This window comes from Amphiura filiformis, chromosome 6 (assembly GCF_039555335.1).
Source record: "Amphiura filiformis chromosome 6, Afil_fr2py, whole genome shotgun sequence".
In the NCBI taxonomy this organism is placed as follows: Eukaryota; Metazoa; Echinodermata; class Ophiuroidea; order Amphilepidida; family Amphiuridae; genus Amphiura; species Amphiura filiformis.
This window is the reverse complement of record NC_092633.1, coordinates 63666022-63689252: the sequence shown is the minus strand read 5'-3', so window position 1 is coordinate 63689252 and position 23231 is coordinate 63666022. Positions and strand designations below refer to the sequence as shown.

At 38.0% G+C, this 23231-nt stretch overlaps 1 long non-coding RNA gene across 1 annotated transcript in view; it reads left to right on the top strand.

The window, feature by feature from the left end:
• The window catches only part of LOC140154308 (uncharacterized), a 32689-nt gene extending 10468 nt beyond the window's left edge, over positions 1 to 22221 (top strand). Inside the window, exons 2-4 of the long non-coding RNA XR_011859303.1 lie at positions 8788 to 8903; positions 13694 to 13993; positions 22144 to 22221. This is a non-coding gene — a long non-coding RNA (uncharacterized lncRNA). The remainder of the gene's footprint in view (positions 1 to 8787; positions 8904 to 13693; positions 13994 to 22143) is intronic.
• Positions 22222 to 23231: the final 1010 nt, after the last annotated feature.

Genomic DNA, 23231 nt, shown 5'->3' with positions numbered 1-23231 from the left:
AAAATATAATAAACAAGCATTAAAAAAATCTGAAACGTTACAATCGTAATTTTCAGTCAAAAAATCCACGAGAAATGACTCTTGATAGGGGCCTACAACTTAGGCATATATGAATTTAAAAAACAGAAACGGCTGCCTGCATCTGGAACTCTTCATATCTGAAAGTTTGAAGGTCTTATTTCATACATCAGAATTATCTGCAAAGATTGCAAGATGGCTTTAGGTGACCGTGGCCCTATTGGCTAATGCACAAATTTAGATTTTCTTTCTATTTAAATAATATGTTAAAGCTTATGCCCTGTAGATTACATTCGGTTCTTGAGATATGGCCTGTCAAAATGGTGCGAACCCAAAACAAAAAATTGGCAACAACTTTCTTTTTTATTTTCTATATTTTTGACAAGTCCAGTTGCCAGATGATTTTCTAATTACATGTATGAATTATGCAAAGTAAAGATTTCAGATACAATTAAAAGAGCTATAGTAGGCCTACTGAGGCATGGTACATGGGTAGAACACACACTGTAGACCTACTACAAAATTATGGTTGCGTTTGGCAAATTTCAATTTGCATAATTAATTTGGGCCACTTATTAGAAAAGTTGATTAGGGCCCTAATTAATTATGCAAATGGAAATTTGCATGGAAAAAGGCATTCATGGGTTTTATATCTTATTTTGTAGCCGATCTGAACATTCTACTTTTGTACAATTCTTGCATATATAATTAGAAAATAAGGCCTACCTGACATCATTGCATATCAAAAATAAAAGAAATTTGTTGCCAACTTCTTGGTTTCGCGCCATTTTGACAGGCCATATATTTTGGTAACCGAATATCCGATTAAAATAAAATTTTCAGTCTTGTAATCAGGAGGGAATGGACTCACATATTTCAATCAGACAAAAATCTATATCCAATAGCGTTACCTTAAAGCTAGCATTATAAGTGTCTCCTTAACTAATAACAAAAGGTGCCCACTGGTATCTTGGAGGCATTGTCTTTTTTTAAAGACATTTCTTGTTATAATATACTTTATGCAAAAAGTCCACATTAAACCCCAAAGTTTATTTCTGAAAATAAAAGATCAGATTACCATAAAAACGAAAAAGTAATCTTTGGCAGGGTCAAATGTAATTTTTACATAGAATTTTCATCATCTTTTCAGTCTCATTTTCACTAAATTAAAAAAATTGGGCAAAATTAAAATAAAATACTCTACCTGAATGTGCAGTTAATATTCACATATTCTTTTATACATAGGATGCTTCAGTTTTAACACAAAAAAATTATTCATCAGACTTCCATAGTATTAGTGCTGAAACTAGTAACAAACGCACAGCGTGTGGAAATGAAACTAAGAGATTTAAACATGACCGAAAACACTTTGAAGATTAGGCCGTATAAAATTAATGTTTTGGTTCTCGTCCAGAGGATTTTCATGAATTAATGAGGGAGGGAGGTGTTTTTTATTTTTTATTTTTTCAATGTAAAATTAGCATAGTCAGTTGTTTTCGGTCTTCTCCAACAGTGCTCGAGGAAACGATGAGGCCCTTTTTTTTTTTTTTTCAAATGTGAGATTCTGAGGGATAAACCCCATAGAGTACCACAAAAAGACTTGGAAGTGATGCTTGTTCTCTAATAAACTTATTTATATGTATGAAGATTTCATAAATCATTCCAAAGTCTAAAAAAATTGAAAAATCTATAAAAAAAAAAAAATCTGACAAATCCCAGAAATTGAGGAGGAGGATGGACGAAACCAAAATATTAATTTTACACGGCCTTACTCAGTTAATTTTTGAGGACCAAACTCATGGAATTGGTGGTGTATGGGAAATTTTTATGGCCAATGTTTAGGCCAAAAAATATAGTGATTTTTTTTTAAAATCTTTTGACCGAAAATGTGAGGAAATATTGATCCTTTCTCCCCGCCTTTCTCGCTTATCTGATGAATTTTCAGCAGCTTTTTATGTGCTAGATATGACTTTGGTGTTTAAATATTCCATGAAGTGATGGTTGTAATTATGCTTAGTTTTATAAAAGAAGTGATTTTCTGCATGGAGTCGTTTTGGCATTCGGCTTTGTTTACGTTTCAAAACCAACAATTCAGCAAGTTTGAACTTCCCGGCTCGCGCCATGCATTTGTTACTAGTTACATTTTAAACTATTACATTTTGCAAACAAGAGGGCGCTATGACTTCTATAATAGTAGCAGAGTAGAGTCCCTGTGGAGAGTCCACAGGGGGTATAGGGAGTCCAGGGACTCTATACCGTACCGGGATACCGTATAATAGAGAACACTGATAGAGAAGCTGCGATTCCAACAAAACAGGGCGAAAGTTGAGGAACCATCGAATTAATGCTCTATGCAGCAACGGTCGTACAACATAAAAATTTCATAAATAGGCAAGTTATTTCTACCAAAATGTGCATGGATACAAATAATAAAAAGTCATATTATGACTTTTCGCGGAATCTGCATAAAATTAGCATATTTTTGTTATACAAATTTGTGTTTGTGCTTCAAATTTGATTTTTGGTTATTACAACAACTAGCGTCCCCGCTAGACGAGTAAATGGGAGCGTTCACTAAATCAGGATGAATGACTGAATCTGTCCCTTACACTTCCTTTTTAGCGTCTTTCTTTCTTTCCAGTTTCTTCTACATGGACCTATTTTGTTCCAATTAAAAAAAAAGATGCTTAGCTTGTTATTATCCGTTTCCATGTTATTTATTTATTTATTTAACCTCGTTCCCATTATGTTATAAATCTACCCTTTCTTACATTTCGCTTGTAACTTCTTGTAGCTTCTTCTTCATCTTTGTAATCTCGTAACTCCCCCGGGTAACTCCCATCCCATCACGTACCCTAAACCACAACCTGAACCGTAACCCATCCATTATAGTAGGCCTACCTTTTTTGTCGTCATTTCTTTTCTTTACCTACCTGAGCACACCGTTCGTCATCATCCCTATATCTTCGTGTTAAAATTGCCGTGATAGTACGATGAATCCTCATGTTTTTCAACAACTACGCATGATGATTTTGTTCGAGATAGGCCGTGCGACTCAGGCTAAACATACAATTTGAGATTTTGAGAGCCTGCCACACTGTTTCTATTCTATGTTTTACGATTTTCGCATGATCAATATATGGCTGGCCGTAACCGCCACAACGTGGAGCTGCTACGCGTAGCTTACTTTTCGCTTCGCGGAGCTAAATTGACCAATCATGTTAGATCTTTTCATTACGCGGAGCCAGTGGATGCATCCTCGTTCCAGAGAGAGAAAACTCTTGCCAAAATTAATGTTTACTATGGGGATTTTAAATGAATCGATTGTAAATAAACCACGACCAGTTGTACAGGATCAATACCATTGTTTGATTAGTGTATAGTCAATGTTACCTTGCATGCATGTGTCATGTGTGTGGCGTGTTTGTTTGTTTGTTTGTCTACTGTGTCAGGCCAGGATCACTGACACCCACGGTACTGATACTCTCATACTATCACGGTGATCATATTGTTGAATTTTGTTGACTTTAAATAATCATGATGCAGTCATGTCTACAGTAGAACTCACCACGACCTTTGAAGGACTTAAACCCTATTAAAAGCTATTAAACCAAGATAACACTCAATGACAACAGCTCAACTATGTTACATCAGATCTTCTCTGGTTAAATACACACTGCACTTGTGTCTGTTTTACCTGTGCAATGAGCAATGAGCTGGTATTATAGTTTCAGTTGGGTGAACGATTATAAAGCGAACGCAAGGTAACAATACTGTGGGCTTTTGTTTACGAAATGAGACAATAGTCTGCTTATTGTTAACCAGCGTTCTTGAAAATGAGAAGCTTAATGACTTAACACGGTTTAGAAATAATTTCTTCATATTTTTTGGTACAAAAGTACCAATATTTCCAAACACCTAAATTAGCTAAAAATGTAGGACATGTTACAAAACTATATTTTCTAGAATTTCAGAGAATACTTTAAATATTGGGCGGTTATTTTTTACACAGTGACGTCAACTAGGCAATGGCCTATACTTCTAACATACACTATTTGTAGAGGTCACGCGTCAATGGTGAGCGCACTGAGTATTGTGTATAGGAAAACGGACAGTAATATACAGTATGTATGGCCTACTACTAGTATATAAAGTAAATCCGAACTGGTTTGCAGTTTGCTGAAGGTCGAATTCCGCAGGCCACACCGCGCAAGTTATACAAATTAGCTCCCGGCGATACACTGCAGATCGCAGAACTGTGTGCATGGTTTACCACCACTCTGCCTAGCTATATAGTTATGTACAATACTGTATGAGTCCCGGTATGAGTTTCTTATGAGTGCATGTCCATCTTAATAATAAGTCGGTTCGTACTTTTCATAAACTACTTTTTGAATCATAACTTTCGTGACCGAGGATAGGCCTATCTTGCAACTACGTGACGCTCGTCTGGCAAATTCTTAATGAATAAATTCGCTTCACGTAATGGAAAAAAAAAAAATGAGTAAGTCGTACTTGATTGGTCAGTTTTACCTCCGAGTAATGAAAAACTCTAACATGATCATGATTGGTCAATTTGGCTCCACGGAGCAAAAAGTCAGCTACGCGTAGCAGCTCCACGTTGTGGCGGTTGCGGCCTACCATATCAGTATCCCATATGATATTTCTATTGCAAGAAAATTTTATTTGTTGTCACGTAAATCACAGGTTTCGTTTAAATTAACTACCTGGAAATTAAATTAACTAATTAGTGAGGACCGGTATTTTGCTGTGGATATGTTTAACTGCAATTTTGATGTAAAACATTTGAAATCCGCTGTAAAAAATGTGATAATATTCAACTCTTTGAGAAAATATTTATATAAAGGAATGCATGTAAAACCAGGTGCAATACAATGTACATTATTGACACACTATCACTCTCTTTATCTACGTCAATAAGAGAATAATCGATTTCAATCGAATTGAATACCTTGCTCCATTTTGAGTTTGTAGTTGACTACTGAGCGACCTAAGCGATCGATTGCTAGCCAATCAGATAGAACTCCTTTTCTTGCGTTCAGTGAAATACCACTCGCCTGTCGCTCACTACCACTCGCCCGTCGCTCACCAACGGAGTATTAAATTTATATTTATCGTATAGGGCGTCGACACTGTGCCGAGTCACTGGCTAGATTATCTAACGACAAATTCTTACTGTCGTATTATCTTTTCTGTTTCGGGAGCTCTATTGTTCAGAAACGAAAACGCAAGGGATTAAAGGAAGTCTCCAGCAATCACAACATCATTCCTCATATGTTAGAAAAATAATTATCAAGCACGAATCACATGGTTTTATTTAAAACAAACTCATAATGACCATAAAAACGAATAAAAACATCTGTTTCTCAACACGCGATATTCAAAATTCCCGGGCGATGACCTCCCAATAATACAATGAAGGCTGACGACAATTGAACACAAATAACCATTACGTCATTGCACTTAGACAATTTCGGCGCGGGAATTTTGAATATCGCGTGTTGACAGCCGACTGTTTTTATTCGTTTTTATGGTCAATATGAGTTTGTTTTAAATAAAACAATGTGATTCGTGCTTGATAATTATTTTTCTAACATATAAGGCATAATGTTATGATGATGGTGTGTAAGTTGACTTCATTGTTACGTTTGGGGCATCATGCTTCTCATTTCAAGAGGTAATCACTGTCAATCACACTTATGTCTGTCAATAAAGGTTGGATAAGTCAATTATATGCAACACTGGCGCCGCAAGTAGGCAATCTTATCCATGTCCTTCATTTAACTAGGCAGCTAGGCCTACATCAGGTCTATATTACTGTGACATTTAAAAAATGGACCCCTGCCTCTTCTCCTCTCGCTTTCTTCTCTTTCTAGTCTGTATGTCTCTGTCTCTCCCCCTCCCCAACTCTCACCTGTGCCATCTTTTGAATTATGTGGCTATCTGAATTATATTGGATGTTGTATTTCCTTTACCATTCTCCCCCTCTCACTGTTTTAGCAGTAGGCCTATGATCAACGTGGAAAATTAAAATAAACGGAACAAAACTCCTCCCTGCTCTGCTCGCCCTCCTCTCTTCTCTCGATCTCCTCTCCACTCCACTCCTCTCCTCTCCTCTCCTCTCCTCTCCTCTCCTCTCCTCTCCTCTCCTCTCCTCTCCTCTCCTCTCCTCTCCTCGTCTCATCATCCCCACTCTCTCAAATAATATGTGACATGTAAATGGAGAAATAGCCGAAAGTCTGCCTCGTGGTGAATTTTTCACAATTTGGGTTTGTTGCGAATTTGTGATGTTATTAATGTTTAAAATATTGTCTGATAGTTTCAGACCGGAATATAACTGGCATCTTGTATTTTTGAGACATTTTTCAAGGTAATTCCTACTCTCAACGCTGTCAATATCCAATGTTATAATATCATAACTTACGAACTCAATATCTTCGCTTAGGAATGTCCGATTTCATTGGGGAAAACGGTGTTGTGGAGCAAAATATCTCTATATTTAAGATATGTAAAAACATCAAAATTGTTAACCTGCCCAAAAGTGTCTCCTTTTGACATGTACGTCACATAATACATTTAAAATAGATTTGAGTCTGGCAATTTTGCCTGAAGCAATTATCAGATTACCAATTCCAATGAAAGAAATCCTATTAGTTTTACTTCAACGCACTTCTCTGGTGTTGCATATTACCAAGTTTTAAGGTGTATTTGGGACGAAAATAATTCCCCGTTTAATCTCTACATAATCATAATATAACCGATTTTTGCGCGATTGCACGAACAAGTATATATACGTAATTCTTGGCAACACTGATTAGGCCTACTATTGATTAATGTATATTAATGTATATTTCTACGCTGGGCTATTTTCACGAGCTACTCCTGCCTAGGCTGGAGTACCTATACACCAACGCAAGTCCATTAAAGCCGTACAATTGATCGCGAATTTACGACCGTAAAATTTCGACACTTCTTTTGTCTAGATTAGCACTCAACCCTCTCATCTCACGTTCGCATGTCAGAAATTAACATAACTCCCGAAACCGAAACAGAAGTTATCTTCCCGTCGTTTTATCTATTCAGTTTCTGTTTCCGTATCCGTATCCGTTTTTGTAAGTCATTGTTATTCTGAAGTGGTAGTCTCCCAGGTGTGACCAATCTTTTATTCTAGCCTTTTGTTAGTTACTGAAAATTTGAAGCTCGTGAATTTCAGTTTTCGTTTTGGTATAAAGTTACATTGATTTTTTACATAAAACCTTGAGATGTGCGGTTGGGTGCTAATCTAGACAAAAGAAGAGTCTAAATTTTACTGTCCTAAATTCGCGGTAAATTGTACGGATTCAATTGACTTGTGTTTGGTGTATTATGCACTTACGCCTAGACGTAAGTGGCTCGTAAAAATAGTCTTGCATTGCTAATATACTAACCATGTTGCCAAGTTATAAGCAAAAGTTTTTCATATTGGCGATGAAACGAGTGTCTGAAATAGTCAAATATCTCCCAATGAGGCGCGTACAAGTGGTGATTTGGTAATCATGTTTTATATTGAAATGCAATACAAAAGAATTGCAGTGGAGCAAAGATAATGTATTCTATTCATTCGTACCAATGGCAAGCTAATCTGATAATTGGTTGGGCCAATATGCAAGACTCGGGTTTATTTTAAATGTTTATTTTTCCAGAGCTTATTTTCAGTCATGGATCATACTGACTGAGACTATTATAATAGTCTCAGATACTGATAAATTTCGCAAGGGAGGGGAAGGAGGGAGGGAGGGAGATACTTGAGACTGAACAAGTGAGAGTGGGAGGGGGTGAGGAAGAAAGAGAGGAGAGGGAGAGACGGAAAGACTAGAAAGAGAAAGCTCTAGAGGAGAGAGTAGGGATTGGGGAGGGAGTGGGGAGACTGGTCACGGGGGGAGGGGGCAGGAGGAAGCAAAATAGGGAGATAGACATTGATACGAGGGAAGGGCGACACTGTGGACAAGTGCATTGGGGCGCGACAGGCTCATACGGGGACCTTTTGTGATTTAAGGCTTATTTTCAACGTTTTTATGGGAAAAAAGTGGACATTATCATTCGGATTGGCATGCATTTTGTCAAATTTAATGTAGATCAATTTAGCAATGCAAAAATGAGAAGACGCTAGACCATTAAATCGGTCTTGTCTCTCCCGCTTTTATTGACATAGGCATCTGCCTCTATTGAAATAAACTGATTGGTACTTGAAAGTTAACAATGAAGTCAGATTACAGTAAACTTACTGAATTCCTTGCGTTTTCGTATCTGAACAATAGACTTACAGAACTGAACTGAAAAGATAAAAAGACCCTTCGTTCAACTTTTATGTAGTCAACAAAAGACTAGAATAAAAGGATTGTTCACACGTACCATGCTAACACTTCAAAATAACAATGAGATCCGAAACCGAAACCGGAAACCGAAACCGAAACAGAAAAGATAAAACGAAGGTTAGTATACGCTGGCGAAGTTACGTAATAAATCGGATTAACTACCATAGCAATAGGTGAAAACAATTTTGAATATACCGCGCCGCACTACAAGCAGGTTGCACTCATCACATGTGTATGTCTATAATCATAGATTGAATACAATACCGGTCTTTTCAAAGATACTTATCTTACAGGTGCAAGTGAACGTATCAGCGCAGCGCGGTATATTCAAAAATTGTTTTCACCTATTGCGTATATTTCTCAGAATACTAATCTCTCCTTTATATTTCCCCAGTATTTAGTTTTGGGTCAGCAACCTATAGTGGGAATGAGGGTACAGCACCGGATACGAACACAATCGATTACATGATTTGCAAAGTAGCAGCGGCAATGCACAAAATGTGCAAATAAGTAAGTATCAATTAATAGATAGATAGATAGATAGATAGATAGATAAATAAAAAAATAAATAAATAAATAAATAAATAAATAAATAAATAAATAAATAAATAAATAAATAAATAAATAAATAAATAAATAAATAAATAAAAAATAAATAAATAAATAAATAAATAAATAAATAAAGCATTAAACAAATAAACAAAGTAAATACACCCTAAACACATAATTGGGGTATTTATGTATTTATTTATTATTTTATTTATTTTACATTCATTTTACCTTTTGACAAACGTTTTATTAGCAATGTATATTAAATAAATGTTTGTCAAACAATTAATAAATACGGTTTGTTAATAATTTGTAAATAATTGTTTAATAGTAACATTTTAAAACATTTATCTTACGTTTTGTCAAGAAAATCATCAAATTGATGTTTGTGAATTTTCATCAAATAAAAATTTTGACCAAAAATCACATTTTGACCCGAAATCAAATTTTGACTAAAATTACATTTTGAGTTTGACTAAAAATCACATTGTTTTGTCCAAGAATCACATTTTTGATCAAAAATGACCAAAAATCAATTTTTGAAAGAAAACAAATCACATTTTCACCCAAAATCACATTTTTTTACCATTTTTTTTTAAAAAGTCATATTTTTGCCTTTAAATCATAATTTAAAATAATTTAAATTTTAAAACGTTTGGCAAACATTTGTAAAACAAATAAAGATGACTAAAATAAAACGTTTGACAAACATAAACAGCGATCATGCCCGAAATCCTATGAATGAACCCGTTTATACATACCCAACATACTTAGCAATACAATACTAAAACCTGATATCTGCGGCGACTTTCCGATAAATCAATAACCAAACATGCAATATTGTCAGGTATTACAAGCGACAGTTATATCATTTGTCCATTTGGAAAACAATGAAGAATTAAATATGCAAACCTATATTCTAAATCTCTGTGATTCTAAATAAAATAATTCTGCTCCAACAACCCCCACAACATGATTTCCTAAGCTCAATTAATGTCAAAACAATACCGAAATGGTAACCCGATCTTTATTCCTTTTTATTTGAAACCAACCGCTTTCCTCCCAATGCAGTACGAATTTATACCTCTCTCACTGCAATAAATATGCTTTACATTCCTAATCTTTCTTTTGCTTACTATGCTAATGTTACATTATTGTTTTAAAGAAAATATTGTATCCAAACGATTGCATTTCAGCCCCGGGATGACACTGCAATATGAAATGCATCATACAGGCTGAGTCAAAACGAAGTAAACTCATGTTTGAGGGGCTGTAACTCGAGATCTGTAAGGAATCTGCTAAAAATGAAAATACCACTGGAAAGAGCAAATTCTACACGTTTAAATTAAAACAAGAATTGTTGCAATTGCTCACAGCAAACTCAAGTTATACTCATTTGAATACAACCACCCATTTTTGTAGCTGCACACGGTTTCACTTCCCAAGTACATGAAGTAGGGGCCTACCTATTATATTGATTGGTAAGGCGCGATATTCAAATGCAAATAAAGTTCCGTGGCAGGTGTGGTTTCGATCAATAATTCCTACATGTTAAAGGGCTCTTTTCAATATGAATTTTACCTCATTGCACTATATTATAATAAAACGAGCCAAATAACAACATGGCACCACAATTTAAAGCACGGGAGCGCACGTTTCTGTCGACGAAGTATTATGAAACTAAGAGTCCCACTGAAGTTCAGAGTCTTTTTCGTCTCCAATTTCCTACAGCTAACCAGGTTTCATGTTGATCACCTCAACTAGATATTGCTTTCATGCAACTTTGTTGAGTATTTATGTAGATGTAGATGAAGGGAGCAGTATATAAGAATGTGAACAAGCTCAATGTGCATTGGACACTAAGGAACAGACAGCCGGAAGTTTCAGGCAGACCACGAACTGCTAGATCACAAGTGAACATTGCTAGAGTTAGACATGCGTTACAGCAAGACTAAAGATCAGCTCAATCCTGTACCCAACATTCCCCAATCAAGTTTCTGCCAGATCGTTCGTAAAGACTTGAATTGGTATCCTACAAACTATAGTACCGTCGTGCACGTTGTTGAATATTAATTAAAAGCAAAAGTTGTCTTTTCAACAATAAATCCTGTTAGCACTGTGCTGATTCGTCGAAATTGAAATGGATGAAAGTCAATCAGCCGTGTGCAGCTACAAAAATGGGTGGTTGTATTCAATTGAGTATAACTTTAGTTTGCTGTGAGCAATTGCAACCATTCTTTTCTTTATTTAGACGTGTAGAATTTACTCTTTTCAGTGGTATTTTTATTCTTAGCACAGTTTTTGCAGATCTCGAGTTAGAGCCCCTCAAACACGAGTTTACTTCTTTTTGACTCAGCCTGTAGGTGTATAGAGCTGTGCAATAAGGGGCATCCGGTGAGAGCAAAATATAAAAATGTGGGGTCATTGCAAGGGTGAGAGCATGATTTTTGGCATTCGGTGAGAGCAAAATGTACAAAAAATGGGGTCATTGGGTGAGAGAGGGACCGTTTGGATCTAAATTGGGGTGGGGGGGTGATTGGGGGGGTGAGAATTTGACTTTTTAAATGGGGTCTTTGTGTGAGAGCCTAAAGAAGCGTTGAAAATTGAATTCCTAGATCTAAATCCCGGGATCTAAATGGCTTTGTTATTTCAAAAGAATTAACAAAATCAGTGATAGACGAGGCTCGTTGCTGTTCAGATGGAAATAATTTATCAGTGGGTCAAGGTCTTTAGGTGACAGATCTAAATTAAAATATGGGGACTTTGGGTGACAGAGCATGTGCTGGTAATGAGGTCTTTGGGTGACAGCGATGGTGAAAAAGGGGTCTTCAAGCCCTATATACGCGTCACCTCCAAAGTGGGAGCCCCCCCCCCCCATTACAGCACATCACATCACCCATTGGGCGCCCATTCCATTTTAAAGGAATTCTTGTTCATAATACAGTGACAAAACTTTGCATGTTTTGATACCTCGTTAATCGTTACTATATATGTACGCGAGTACAAAAATTTTGGTGTCTTGCAAGCGTACCTTACAAGTGTAAAGATGAGTTTATACTACATCGCTAAGCGATAGCGATTGTTTTTTAGCCAATGAGATAGAACGCTTTTGGTTGCGTTTGGAAGAGTGTGCTACCTCATTGGTCAATAACCAATCGCTCATCGCTCAGCGATGGAGTATAAATTCAGCTTAATGGTTAAAACGCGTGACGCGAAAATAACGGGGAAACCGCGCGAAAAAATACAAAATTATAGCCTACACCATCTTAATTAAAAGTCAATTGGTATAACCATGTATATTATTATTTCACATACCTTAAATATTGATTTCAATTTTAAGTCATTGTAATCTGTGGTCTTTATGCTTCCAGCAAATGTTGGTACATAAAAAGTCATTTATCTCAAAATTGATGCATGTTTTGACCTATGCTAATAGCATGTCACAAAAGAGGGTCCCAACTTATGACACATGACCGTAAGCATAATCCCGGGGGGCACACCGACATCGCCTGGCTAATAATTATTTGGTGCAGCAGAGACACTAAAATGAATACACGGGATCGATACACGTGAATTGCTATGCACGATTTTGATATCAGACGAAAATCTTCGGATACCGGGTTAGAAAATGATGAATATCTCCCGTAAATGATTTCGTCTCAAGAAACCAGATGTGGTCTCATACACTTGAAAATACGTGTTGAACAGATATGATAGTCGTTAGCGTGCGCTTTGAAAATTGGCCGTGCGTTTTGAACTCAAAAATCTGACCAAAACTCTAATTTTATATTGCGTTGGTCCTGTAGGGAACCATTGACCACAATGTCGTATACAAGCTTACTCACACAGCGAGAAATCAATTACTCAGGTCACTTCGCTAATTATCCATCTCATAAGGTCCGAATAAAATGGCCATGGGTGGCTGTGGATTCAACCTACCATGGTGATTTCTACCATGAAGATATCGGGGCGATGACACTGGGGGGCACTCCCATATATTGACATACGTCATGTGCCCATGAAATGACCCGGTTATTTTTGGCAAATCCTACTCTAGACCCTCCCTATCACTCCATATTTGACATTGCCAACACGCAATGACCCCATTTTTTCTGAAATTTTCTACACTGATAGACCCCTATAGTTTCGTACGCTGGTGGGCACAGGTACGTTACTTTCATATTCCAGTGCCCCCCGGGAGCATAATCACGAATTCTCTAAGGTTTGGTCTCAGGGTTTAGGGTGTATGGTTATGGTTAGAGTTAAGGGTTAGGAATATGACAATTTTGCGATGCTTACAGGTAACACCAAACAATGTATTAAACGATCTGCTAAAACACTTGATGAAGTTAGACGGACAAAAAACAAGTTTCGCAAAAAGGTTTTCAAAAAAATGTCACTGCTGATGATAGAAAACTGACCCTTCACACACAAAAAAAGATTCTCATAATTGCCCCCATAGTTCAACTTTATTTCGGAATGATTTACAAAACCTCTTTTTAATCTTCTCGGATAAAAGGCAGTTTTTGTAATGAAGGCCTATAGGCCTAGATAATGACATCACTGATATTCCCCATCTAACTCATTAGCTCAGTTAATAGAGCATCGGTCCGGTGAGCCGAAGGTCTAAGGTCCAAATCCAGTTGGTCAGTGATTTTTATTACTGCGGGTGTCATTTATATCACCTGGAGACTTGTATGAAACATTTCTCGTAAATGACTGATTATTGTTATTTGTTCGCATATCTACAGTGATTGAAATAACTCTTGGCACTGCTGAATGGAGTGATTTGACAGATTATGATAGTGCCACGAACACATTTACATTCACCGAAAGCGCCGCGGGTGGCAATGGTGGACTAAATGGAAATCAAGATGGATGTGAAACATTTTCCCTGAATATTATGAATGATGCAGATCCGGAAGTTGATGAGACGTTCATGATAACAATGTTATCGAGTACTTGTGGCGCAAGTACATGTACAATCGGAACTGTTGCCACAACTGAGATAACGATTGTGGATGATGATGGCGGCTCATGTGGTTGTACGGGTAAGCACATCCGTTAAAATAACACTAATTGTAATACATGATTTTAATAATAGTCATTCATAACGAATTTGAAGAATACCTACTGTTAATAAAATATTAAGCTGAGCCACCAGCCTGGGTGGCTCACGCTCCAGTAATTTCAGATGAATGAGCTCAGAAATACATCAAAGAATCATCTTCCAATTCATAAAAACAAATAGATAGTCAGCTTATCGGATTAAAAGCTTAGAGGGAAGGTCTTGCTGCTCAGCGAGTGTTTGTAATTATCAGAAGGTTTTCTCCAAATTCATTCTCTAATGAATAAAAATAATCAAAATACTAATTAAAATACCAATTGTGAAAATGGATAATAGTCATCATCAAATTTCATAGAATTCACAGACGGTTAATATACATGATATATCGAGGGTTCAGAACCAGATTGAAGAATTTACCTACCAAACAAGAACTGTCTTTAAAAAAGACAACGACATGAATGAAGATTATGTTTCATACTCAGTACAAATGACCATACGGGGACGTGCCGCAAACATGGGTAGCATTTTCAGCCTTCTGGTATATCAATGACCCCTTTTTCAAAGCCTATTTTGGTATATGAATGGGTCCTTTTTTCAAAAACAGCCCAATTTTTCCTTAATCTAGACAAAATTTTCAAAATTTTCCCAAAATTTAGGGAAAATTTGTAAAAACTAAGACAATTTTGGGTAAATTCGGCCGAAAATTTTGACTTTTGGTATATCAATGGGTCCAAAATTGTTATATTTATGGGTCTACTTCCAAAATCTCAGCGGCACGTCCCTACCAAAACCAAACTTGAGTACCCCCCCCCCGGGGCGACAATAGTCAAATTGAGGTATGCGCGTATAAGAAGAAGAAGAAGTTTCATGACAATCCAATTATCTATTATCAGTAACTGTTAACCTTGATATGACCTTGATGGTTTTGACGCTTAATTGTGATTACGCACCACGTTTTATGACAATCTACCTCTCAATGCTCAGTTGACATCAAATGCGCTTGACACAACTTTGAACATTCTGACACTACAGTATACTTAGACGACCTCAAATGACCTTCTGACAATCTATACTCAATTCACCTCGGATGACCTTGACCTGAACTTCAACATTTTCGCGCTTACACCCATCATGCCCATAACAATCTAACTCATTCAACTTCCTGTCAACTCTCTCATTCATAACTTAAAAAGCATGGCATTTTATTCAAAATATATTAGATTCGCAATGTATAGTTTACTGATAGTTACAGTAAATGTATAGTTTACTGATAGTTTCAGTTTTACTGATACACTCTACACATTATTTTACTCAACCTGAGTAAAATCGTACCCCTTCTTAGAGTAAAAAGGTCATAGCTCATTTGTTGAGTCAATGTGACGCAACGAAAGTTGAGTAGCAACTTTACTCTACACTACACACATCTGAATGACCAAGTAGCTATATCAGCATGATCTTATGCAGGACAGGGTAAATGCATATAGCATTAGCATACCGGACCGAGTAAGCTTTAAATAAATTCATTTCCATTACTTTCACCAACTTCATCTCATCATGCCAAACATGAAAAGTTCATTGCATCACACAATGGCACAATAATTGCATAACCTACGTGTCAAAATAATCATCTCTTACCTTCAAGAATGGGGGAAATTTCCCTAAACCCTAGATCATACAAGTCTGCCATGCTTGCAACTCCGCTGGTATATACGCACGTGGGCCGACAACGCGTCGCTGCATACGATTGTGATCGACGCGGAGTAACTCCTCACCTGACACTGCGTCAAGTTAACGCAGCGTAGTCTCCTCCGCAGCCAGTTTGGTTACGCTCCCTCCACACAAACAGTCTGCCAATTGCCACTTATAACGCCGTTTCTGATTAGCTACACGAATATAGCCGTCGAGCTGTACATACGGGAACTTGATTGACCTCAGTCAGCTGGCGAGAATGCCGCGAGATGGCGGGTCAAACTTGCTCATGAATAATAAAGTAGCCGTCTAGCCGATCGACCAATTGAAAGCTTTGTTTGACGTCAAGCTGGATGACGTCGGCAGAAAATCGTTAGCGAATCAAAAATGACCAGTTCGTGATCATTGGCAGACTGTTTGTGTGGAGGGAGCGGAACCAAACTGGCTGCTGTGGAGACTAAACGCAGCGTTGAGCTAGACTTTCAATCTGCTTTATTCAACATAATTTTCACGGCTTTACTTGGGTGAGAGGTTATACGGAAATTCGTGTTTCATACTTTGTGACTTAATCTTTACTCAACTTATTACTCAACACGCTTTACTCCTCACACTCAGCAAAATATTTTTTAGAGTATAGTTACAGCACAGACACACCTCAGCAGAGATGGCCGTGTTGAACTTAACTGGAAACCACTAACTGACAGACAAAACTCAAATTGTTTAATTTTAACCAACAAAATCTTAAATCGTCTTGCACCTCCTTATTTGAGTCATATTTTCAGTCATGTAAACAACAATTTCCGTCAAAGTCAAAGTAATGTAACCATTACAACAAGTTGCCACAGAGCAAGTGACTAACTACTGGACTCAATGTTCCCACAGTGGTTTTCTTTTTCACCAGCAGTAGAGACAGAGTCGGATTATGCACTCTGATTGTGATTTTGTTTTTCACATCAATTTTATCCTGATTAACAACTCTAGCCATAATAGTTCCAGAATCTCTTAGTTTACTTTCACCTTGCTCAACTACACCATATCCTTGCATCTCAGGAAGTTTATCTACTTTCCCTATAATTATCATCTCATGTCCGAGTGTAATGGTCAATGCACGAGGAATGGTAACTTTGGCAACAATGTGCGATTTTCTTCTGAATAACCTTGCACAACCTCTTCTCCAAACTGTAACTGCTTCTTCACTACATCTATCACCCATCCGGCTAATTCCATGAAGTCCATTCCCAATAATGCATCGTCTTTCACTTGACCTACAGTTACCGGCATGAGCACGCCGACGATGCCTATGGTAACTTTCACCATTGCCCACCCTTGTACTATTAATTGGCTCCCATCCACCTGTTCATCTGTGTCTCCTACTAGAAGTATGTTTGGTCGTGATCGGACCGGATACTATTGTCAACGTTTCAAAAATTATTGTGTCCGTGATACCCGTATCAACAAGAAGACGACTCAGAGGCATCTCAGCTACCTGTCCTATGACAATCAATGTTTGCCCAGTCTTTGCTTTAGTCAGTCAAAATTAATAGGTAAATTTTCACGGGAAAATTTTCTGGACACGTGACACCCATGGGCGCAGACATATTAGCATTATGGAACGTGACCAGTGGCGGCGCCAGGAAATTTTTTCGGGGGGGGGGCCTTAGGGGGGCAAAGTGAATTTCAGGGGGGGCAAAATCAACAAAGTTTGCGCAAAATTACCGTAAAAAGTGGAAATTTTCGTAATTTTGGGTTTTTTCTGGGGGGCAACAGGGGGCAAGAGTTCTGACTGGGGGGGCATTTGCCCCCCATGCCCCCCCGTGGCGCCGCCACTGAACGTGACCCCGAGCACAGTGGTTGGTCTACCAATGTATTTGAATAGGAAGAATTCCTCCTTTGATGCAAAAAAATAAGTTACTTGTCTCAAGTTCTCAAGTTAATAATGTTATGGTAAGAGTTTCCGTAGATACGCATTGGTCACGTGTCCAGAAAATTTTCCCGTGAAAATCTACCCATTAATGTTGACTGTTAGTAGCACTCTTTGGCGTTGTGTAGTTGGGGTGTTTTATTCTCTCTCTTTATTGTTGCGTCGGATCCCACATGTCCTGCGACCCTGCCGGTCAAATGGTCAAAAACATCCACAACGTCCACGTCTTTCTCCTCTAACTTGTTCAGCCATTCCTCTGTTCGCTCCTCCACGACCTCGATACCCCCTATATCCCTGTTCTCTACTTCCATTTCCATACGGATTCTCAGTCGTACGATCCTTTCCAGAATTATTTGTCTGTTTCTCTTTATCATGTTTATCGGATTACCGTTTGTCCACTCGTTCGACTAGATTCTTCAACAAACTGATCACCTCCGTCATTTGATCTTTTCCTCCTCCTCTTTCAGTTGTTTCTACTACTCGTGCATATTTGGTAGGGTGCTTTTGTCTCTCAGCTACCAAAATGCTTCCGATTCTAATGCAACACGGAATGCCTCCTCCTCGCAGCTGAGCAAAATATACATCTCTTCCTAACCACCGAACATTCCTTCAAGTCGTCCTACTAGATCTTGATGCTTTATGGTCTTCCATTCATCTGGGCCTTTTGCCGTTCCGTCTAGGCATTCCATGCCGCACAAGATTCAAAATGACTCAAATACTCTTGAAGGTTTGCATCACCGGAATAGGACTTCCGTATTATTTTCTGGGCTTCTCCATTCTTTTCTTGAACATTTGCTTTCCTAACACTTTCTTTTCTCGTTTAAATTGCCATGGTACATTGAAGTTGCTACCTCTATTTCCTACAGGTTCTTCCACTTCGAATGTCCCCAACTCTGTTGCTTCGGCGTCTTTGACATCACCCCACTTTAACTCTCCGGTCTCCACGACTTGTCTTTGGTTTCGCAAGGAACACATTCGGATCTAACCCCGTGGCTCTTCCACAGCCAGTGGGCGTTTCCTGTCGTCGTGCTGGGTTTGCTCCCTCGGCCATTTTCTCATCGGCCGTGTTGCATCCAAATTATCTTTGCAATCGTCTTCGGTTGATTTCATCCGTTTTTTTACTCCCCGACGTAAGGCGAAATTATTGAATACAAACTGCTGCATTTCTCAAGTTCGTATCTCTTTTGTCTCTTTCCATTTGATCATTCTCCCTTAATCGTTCTTGCTCTCTTCTCATCGACTCTCCTTCTCGTACTCTAACTCCAACTGTTCTACCATTTCCTGAATTTGTTCAGTTTCTATTTGTTCTTATTGTTCTCTCTCATGAAAAATCTCCATCCACCTTTCTTCATCTGAATCCATTCTACTATTTCTTCTTCTTTTTCTCTCTTCGTCCGAATCCATTGTTATTTCTTTTTGTTGTTCTGCTCTGTTAAGGCTTACAATCCCACCGCTGCTCACCAATGAGGCGGAATCTATCTAGTAGCGAGCGTAAGGCAACTTGGTGATATGGTGTGGGCGTGCGGCCAATCCGCACTGTCTTCAGAATACCTGGTCAGTGATCACACTAATAAAGTTAGACAGGGTGTCGGATCTATTCTCTTATGTTCTTAATCATTTATTGAGGGTTCTGGGCTGATCCAGGTATGGTAGCCGAATTGATGCAGAGTGCACACCAGTAAATACAAGTCTCCTACACCCTGGGAGGAAAAAATCAGTGTTTCAAACGAGGAAACGTGCAAGACGACTTAATTTAATACATTAGAAAAGGCTTAAAACCCCAACTATTAGGCCCTGTTCATATTTAATCCTCATTTAGGCCTGGGAAATAGATTGTCTGTGTAAAATGAGTGCAGGATTCGACTTTTTATGACGATTTGGCTCAACTTTCAAAATGTGTTACATTTTAGAAACACCAAGCTATTTGTGAAGTGGCGTACGCTGTATAGGCTATTGGACGATCTAGTCGGCATGTTTCTGGAAAAAAATGCCGGACTCCGTATATAATTTCTACAATGGATGTCTTAATCTTCGCTCTGGAGTCAAGAAATAGACGTTTTCCCGGAGCCTGTTTGTACAGAAAGTCAATGGGGGCTATTTACTGGTGTGCACCCTGCAGAGAGAGGAGGGATCTTGACTTGGGATCTTGACCTATCTACCTCGACGATCGCAGGGTAAAGAAGTGCAAGTGCGCTGAATGATCGGGCGCACAGGTTTATATACCCTTATAATCATGTGACCCGATATAACTGAAGGGCGACATCTCTCTTCTAAATCTATTTCCGCCACAATAATATAACCATGCGCAATACACAATCAAGTCTCAAAGCGCTATATAAAAAACAAAATAACAAGTTTAAAATGTTACCAGGCATGATATAGTATACAAATAATGAATGTTTATGAGTGCAATGATAAGAATATCTTCATTCGTTGAAAAATGGAATGTTCCATTCAACGAGGAGTCAACCGAGTTGAATGGAACATTCCATTTTTCAACGAATAAAAATATTCTTTCCATTGCACGAATAGTTGTTATTCCTTATTTGTTTTATATAACATCAAAGTGGATCTTTGTCATTTGATTGGAGAATTAGCCTATAAAATATTATAAAGAAAATGTACTTACATTTCGGTATCTGCTGCAATTCTTCTTTCCGGCTTGTCCAATTTATAATACATGCACATATCACATAGATTCAAAATCCGGATTCAAGTCAAGTTCAATTTCAAAAGTTAAATACCGCAACTCCAATATTAAATTCATCAAAACAGTCAAGTTCCAAAGTTGATCACACCAATATACATCCAAAATACCTAGATTCATTTCTTCAAGTTCAAAAGTTAAAACAGTCAAAGTTCTAAAAATTGAAGAAAAAAACAACAACATACTTACTTGAAGGGTCTGTAAGTTATATGTTAAAAAAGTTGACTGGTCCATGGAAATGGAACTGCTTCACTGAAGAAGTTGCATTGCATTTTGGATGTTATAATTGGACTCGTTCAAGATGAGCTGCTCTTGGGAATTAGTGAGGATGTTGTCTGGAATATTTTCCAAGATACTATTACCAGACTCGCTCTCAATAAATTATCATGATCATGAACAGTGTGTTCCTCAGGCTCTGGAGGTGGAGCATGATTCTCCTGCATTTGCTCTGCTAAGACGGCACTCATGAGCTTTTTGTTCTGGTCACTGGTTCTAGAATAACTCTTCAGATTTCGACCGATGACCAGTGACCGACATTAATATGTGACGATTCGCGAACCCAGCTTCATCGAGTACGGTACAAGTAGTTGCTCTCGAACTGTAGTTTGTGTAATTTCTTGAACATCCTGCTTTCTCTCCAATGACTTTCATCTCATTCCCCAATGTGTTAAAGCCCACATCTTCATTTTCACGCACTGGACTTTGTGAGAGTTGTTACGATGAACAATGTAACGTAAGCCTTGTTCATCAACATTACCACAAAGTCTGCGACTGCCATACTACGCAGATTATTCCTACCTCTGTTCGCAAAATAAATCATCATGTCAATAAATACTTTGTTCTGCAGTCCTTCTGGTGTGCTGATGTCGAGCGAATGCCGTATCTTGGCCATATCAAGGTCAGATATGGCTGCCTTATGCAGCAAAGTCCCCTTCCCTTCTTGTTTCAGCTTCACCATCATTGGTTTGTACACCTTCCAGGGGCGTCGCTAGAGGGGGTATGGGGGGGGGGGGGGCAAATTGCAGGGGCCGAAAAAGATCAATGTGTTACGAAATTGTTCTGTTGTTACGTAATAGGCCTATTGTTAATGTTATATTAGTAAAAAACATTTGGGTCTACAATTCACAAAATGTTTCTGTCGGCGAATCATATTGGTCCAGCGACGCCCCTGACACCTTCATGACCTTGTTGCTTTCCTTAAATGTGTCAGATTTAGTAATGTCCACGTCCTTGGTCGCTGCAAAGTGACGATGTATTCCATACCTAATTGCGTGCATTGATTTCTTGCCATACAATGTTCCATCATCATTGCGTAGAACGGCGTAAAATCGGGATAGCAACTGCTCCAGTTCTGCTTCACTATTTGTGACATCAGCTGCGTCAATTAACGCTGCAAAGTCATCTTCATTCATGAGCACAACATTGCTTTGACCGGCACCGGACAATTTGCAAGCAGGTCGTAAAATCGTCTGCTACCTGTCAAAGGTTGTGAACTCATGATCACAAATATAGCCTCATAGTAACGGCAAAGTAAACAGGGAATTGACGTATACTGTTGGCCGATCGGACTCTATTAGGAATAGAGACTGAAAAAGCATACAATCTTAGAACGTATGCATATAACAAAATTCCATGTTTAATGACATTGGCCATAAAATAGTTTATTTATTGAATGACATGTGACCTACAATGAACCAATCAAATGACAAGGATCTACTTAGGTGTTATATAGTGAGGCGAAAAAAAATCGCTGACCCAAACTCCTATACCCCCTTATATAATACATACATTTTTTCATGGTATATTTCACTTGCAGGTTGTGGTACTGGCTGTATAAACGGTGGGATATGTGGACCAGGTGCTGTCTGCATTTGTCCAGATGGATTTACTGGCACTCTCTGTGATATCCCAGATCCAGGTAAATCGGCAGCTTTCTGCATAGTATCTAATAATTCCCTCACACGTGTAAATAATTTCATAAAGGGTCCACTGGGGACCCTTTGTGCACATTTAAGTATCTCAAAATGTTCCTCATGATTCTAGGAACAAAAAAGTCAAAATTTCATAACCCTGAGATGTTTAGCTTTAGATATATGGTCAAAACAAGTCAAAGATGTCAAATTTTTCAATATCCACCAATCGGGTCCAAATACATGTCAAATTCTTCCTCTCGATGCAAGGATTCACCGTCATATGCTATCGATTTACTTAGTCTAGGAGCTAAATCTCATACGGGCCTTAATATTAAGGACTGAGTTCAACACCCATGTCAACCAATGTTTAATACCATGATGTTAGTATTAACATTTAGGGTAGACCATGATGCAGGCATGTCTACAGTAGAATTCACCACGACCTTTGCAGGACTTAAACCCCATTAAAAGCTATTAAACCAAGATAACACTCATTGAAAACCGCTGAACTGATTAAATCAGATCTTCTCTGGTTAAATCTACACGACACATGTTTCTGTTTTACCTGTGCAATGAGCAATGAGCTGGTATTATAGTTTCAGTTGGGTGAACGATTATAAAGCGAACGCAAGGTAACAATATCGTGTGCGCTTTTGTTTACGAAATGAGACAATAGAGTGCTTATTGTTAACCAACGTTCTTGAAAATGAGAAGCATAATGGTTTGCAGACTTAACACGGTTTGGAAATAATTTCTTCATATTTTTTGGTGTTATCTGTCGTTTACATATCCTTCCTAAAACTATATTTTCTAGAATTTCAGAGAATACTTTAAATATTGGCCGGTTATTTTTCACACAGCGACGTTAAGCAATGTCCTATTACCTATAGCATACACTAAAACACCAAAGTGCGAATATTTCCAAACACCTAAATTAGCTAAAAATTTAGGACATGTTACAAAACTATATTTTCTAGAATTTCAGAGAATA